We start from the raw sequence: 5,000 nt of genomic DNA on the forward strand, positions 1-5,000 counted from the left end.
TCTCTCTCTCTCCCTCCCTCTCTCTCTCTCATGTTTCTTCACACACAAACACGTCACACACACACACACACACACACACACACACACACACACACACACACACACACACACACACACGCACACACACACACACACACACGCACACGCACATGCACACACACACACACACACACACACACACACACACACACACACACATACACAAACACACACTTCTACAGATGCAGCTATGAAAGAGTTTTCCAAAGGTATTAGTTGATGTTCCACAGCTGCTCTTCAGAGATAAAAGACTTCCAGAGGACTCGGGGGTCACGGCAGGTCCAAGTTGCTAAACACCAACTTAAAGCTCCGGCAGCATTCACACTGATAGACAGACATCAACCTTTCACCTCCTCTTTTCTCTTCCTCTCTCTCCGCCTGTCCTCTCCACTCCACTTCTCTCTCATCTCTCCTCTCCTCGTCTACTGTCGGTCCTTTTCTGCTCTCCCTCATCTCCTTTCTTCTCCTCCACAGCACTATTCTCTCCTCGCCTCTCTTCTGCACTTCTACACTCTTTTCTCTGCCTTTCTTCCCTTGTTCCCTTCATGTTCCCTCACAACCCTTTTCCTCTCCTCTCTACTCCTCTTAACCCCTCTCCACGTCAGTCCTCTGCTCCTCCCTCATCCGCTCCCACAGTCTCTTCCTCCTCCTCCTCCTCTTTGCTCTCCTCCTCCTTCTCCTCCTGCTTCTCTCTGGCCCCCTCGATCCCCCTTTTCACGTGGCTTGCCAGCTCCTCAGCGCACCTTCCTCCTCTTGAAACCGAGAGATTAATGTAACATTAATCTACAATCGATTGTGACTCCCGCCCGCAAATTCCCTCTGCAGTGTTGGAAGTCATTCCAAGGACCACAAATCTCCATGGCAAGACGGTCCATCATTCAGACCCGCCCTCTGCAACCCCACCCAGGGCCGCTGACAACTTTGGCCTGACCAAGAAAAACCCATTTCCTCTCCACCCACCTCTCCTCGCCCCCATTCAATACATACAATGTAATGGGGACGCAAGTTTGGGGCCTCCCTCTCCCTGGGCCCAGGACACCTGACCCCTTTGTCCCCCCCTGTCATCATCCCTGGCCCCACCCACTCAGCCAGCTAGACCCCTGGCCAGAGCTGCAGCCCTTGCCCCCTCACACAGCCCCAGTGAAGGTAAAGCCAACGGGGAGGCGGTAGAATGGTGTACTGTATACAGAGATATATAGGTAGCCATTTTATTTTCTGCAAATCAATAATGGGCTCTCTGCAAGATGAATTATCAAAATTACAAAGTGATTTGCTTTGATGAGTTTTTTGCTTGTCCCTGTGCTGTGCGAGGCCATTATGGTTTAAATCACATGGTTGTGGAGAGCCGGTTACCACCTACGTCTACCATGGACAGCGAACCACAGAACTGTCCCCTTACAGTAAACACACACATGCACACACGCACGCATGCAGGCACACACACACACACACACACACACACACACACACACACACACACACACACACACACACACACACACACACACACGCACAAGCAGGCACACACATACACACACTCAGACACAAACACTCAAACACACACACGCACAAGCAGGCACACACACACACACACACACACACACACACACACACACACACACACACACACACACACACACACACACACACACACACACACACACACAAACACTCAAACACACACACACACACACATACACACACAAACACACACACACACACACACACCATTACAGGTTTTCCACTCTTTCACCCACCAGAACAATTGCCCCCCGTTGCAAACCAATCAAGCACAAACACACATACAGTACACACACACACACACACACACACACACACACACACACCCTGTCTCACCTACTAGGACTACTGCATGATGATAGTGGTGGCCTTGTTCCCATGGTGATGGCATGGTTTCTGTGTGTGTGTGTGTGTGTGTGTGTGTGTGTGTGTGTGTGCGTGCGTGTGTGTGTTTGTGTGTGTGTATGTGTGTGTGTGTGTGTGTGTGTGTGTGTGTGTGTGTCTGTGTGTCTGTGTGTGTGTGTGTGTCTGTGTGTCTGTGTGTGTGTGTGTGTGTGTGTGTGTGCGCGTGCGTGTGTGTGTTTGTGTGTGTGTATGTGTGTGTGTATATGTGTGAGTAAACGTGTCTTCATGCGTGTGAGTGTGTGTGTGAAGTGCTTTTAGTATATGTGTGTCTGTGCATGCATGTTTGTGCATGTGCGTGTGTGCGTGCGCGCACGTGTGCGTGCGTACATGCGTGCGTGTGTGCGTGCGTACATGCGTGCGTCCGTGCGTGTGTGCGTGCATGTGTGTGTGTGTGTGTGTGCAGACGCGCGTACGTGTCTCTGATTGAGTGAAATTTGCTTACCTCCAGGGCCATGAAGCCCAAGGAGCAGGGGGGGCCAAGTAGACAGGATAATGAACTGACTACAACACGCCTGTAGGAGGGAATCAGACGGACCGAGAGAGAAAAGGAAAACAAAGGAGGGAGGGAGGGAAGGAGGGAGAGAGGGAGGTAGGGAGGGTTACTGAGGGGGAGAGAGAGAGAGATAGAAGGACAAAATGAGACAAAAGATAGCTAGATTGAAAGAATGATTGACAGGTGTAGAGAGAAATGGGGAGACAAAAAGGGCAAGATGCTGGAGAGAGAGAGAGAGAGAGAGAGAGAGAGAGAGAGAGAGAGAGAGAGAGAGAGAGAGAGAGAGGGCGAGAGAGAGAGAGAGGGCGAGAGGGCGAGAGAGAGAGAGAGGGCGAGAGGGCGAGAGAGAGAGAGTTTTTACATCCCAAACTGTAGTCCTATAATATAACACTAACAGCAATAAAAGGCTTCCTTAGTTTGTATTCGGCATGGAGACGACATGCCTCTGTATCATTTTTTTCACACTATGAAATGCTAGGAGGATTATGCAAGGCTTTACATGTTCCATTTTTAATGTACAGCGTGCACCGCTACCGCAGCTATTCTTAACTCTTCCGCTAATGATGCATTACACAGCTGTGTTGGGAAGCCAAACCGCTCGGGACGCCTTTGCTTGCTGCTGCATGGGAGCCTGAGACTGAGCCTCTTAAGTTTCCCCCCCCTCTTTTTCACACACCGTACCGGGATGCCTCGTCCTAAATCCCCCTTCTGTGCCAATTAAGGAAACGGTAAAGCAGCGGAATATGCTGAAGACGTGATTTAATAAATGACCACTCTTTTCACATTGTCAGGGTGTATAGCCAGCCAGCATTGCTTCCGCCAGGGCTGGTTTGGCCATGTCGCATAGCGGGCATTTCCCAGTCGGCCCCGTACCCTTGTGGGCCCCTATTTTCAGAAATAAAAGTATTATTATTTTTTATTGTTTTTTTTTTATAAGGGTTCATCAGGGCCCACCAGTGAGTCAGTTGTGCGATGCTAATTAGGGGGTGGGGGGTCCCCTTTAATACAAAAGTGCCCAGGCCCTATTTCCCCCCTAGTCTAGTCCTGGCTGCCGCTGCTGCTGCTGCTGCTGCTGCTGCTGCTGCTGCTGCTGCTGCTGCTGCTGCTGCTGCTGCTGCTGCTGCTGCTTTGGCTCTCGTGTCTCAGTGGGTGCATTAATAAAAATGCAGGCCCCTTACCAAATTTGTCACCCGGAATTGATTCCGTGCCTGTATGAAGTGTTGACCAATTAGGCTGTATTGACTGCAACAATAATGCCCTCCATACTCATTGGCGGGGCTTCTCTGCCCTATCGGTCGATAGAAAAATAATCCCAAAATAATGAAAACACAAGTAGCCCTCCACCCCTTCTAACGGAAGCTGTGGTGTTAAGTATTTGCCAGACCATGCAGCAATCAAGCAAACTAGCATCATTTGTTAGAACGTTCTCAGGGGACTGTGTGTCGGCGCTGATTGCATTAAGCTGGTGTGGAAGTTCAATCTGAGTTAGCTTGGAGCGATCGCGCTTTAATAGCCTGGCGTGGCACATTTTGGAGTCATGAGGAATATAAACAGAGCTGTCTAAATGTGTGTGTGTGTGTGTGTGTGTGTGTGTGTGTGTGTGTGTGTGTGTGTGTGTGTGTGTGTGTGTGTGTGTGTGTGTGTGTGTGTGTGTGTGTGTGTGTGTGTGTGTGTGTGTGTGTGTGTGTGTGTGTGTGTGTGTGTGTGTGTGTCTGAGTTTTTGTGTGTGTGTGAGTTTTTGTGTGTGTGTGCGTGTGTGTGCGCGCATGTGCATGTGTGTGTGTGCGTGTGTGTGTGTGTGCGTGTCAAGTGGAGGACACTCGTTTAAACAATCGAGTGATTTTGAGCTACTGCAGCATTTCCTAATAGTATTCAGTGCACCACCTGAGGCTGTTTGTGTTGAGAATTTCACTGAGAGCCCCCAAAAAGCAGAATAGTAATGCAATTCATCAGAAATATTTTGAAACAATTAGCAATTAAGAGAGAGAGAGAGAGAGAGAGAGAGAGAGAAAGAGAGAGAGAGAGAGAGAGGAGACAACGAGAGAGAGAGCTACTTCCCCCTCAGCTAATGAGTTTGTTTTGTTAATTGAACGCCTCTTACCTCAGAGGGCTATTAAGTGTAATTATCATTTACTTGTAAGTCAATAGGATTAATGCTTATGTGCAAAGAATTTTTAATTGCGTTGGGATGGTAATGAGTAAAAAATCAAGGATGTAAATAAGGATGCTAACACAGTAGGTTTTTCCTCACAGATTGAGGATTTCAATTAATCAGAGCGGAGTCAATAATGTTTTTGTTTCGGCTTTGTAAAAACGTACCCTGCTATGGTGTTAGTGGAACATAGTTATTTGCCGATCTGTCCCCAAGGAGATCCATGAGATTAATGCCAAGATGCTGAGGAGAGGGGTGATAACCTCACAGTAGCAGGCAGGCAAACTGGTTTGAGAGCAGTGGCGGTCCTACAATGTGGCAACAGTTAGTCATAAAACTGAAATTGTTGATTGGTTTTAATTCTGTTTTACTTTAGTTCTTATACAGACA

The 5,000-nt window shown here is 48.5% G+C and overlaps 1 protein-coding gene across 1 annotated transcript in view; it reads left to right on the forward strand.

The window, feature by feature from the left end:
- Nucleotides 1-5,000, forward strand: part of LOC134450377 (gamma-aminobutyric acid receptor subunit gamma-3) — a 139,786-nt gene that overhangs the window by 113,446 nt on the left and 21,340 nt on the right. The window lies entirely within an intron of this gene.

The sequence above is a fragment of the Engraulis encrasicolus genome, chromosome 6 (assembly GCF_034702125.1).
Source record: "Engraulis encrasicolus isolate BLACKSEA-1 chromosome 6, IST_EnEncr_1.0, whole genome shotgun sequence".
Lineage (NCBI taxonomy): Eukaryota > Metazoa > Chordata > Actinopteri > Clupeiformes > Engraulidae > Engraulis > Engraulis encrasicolus.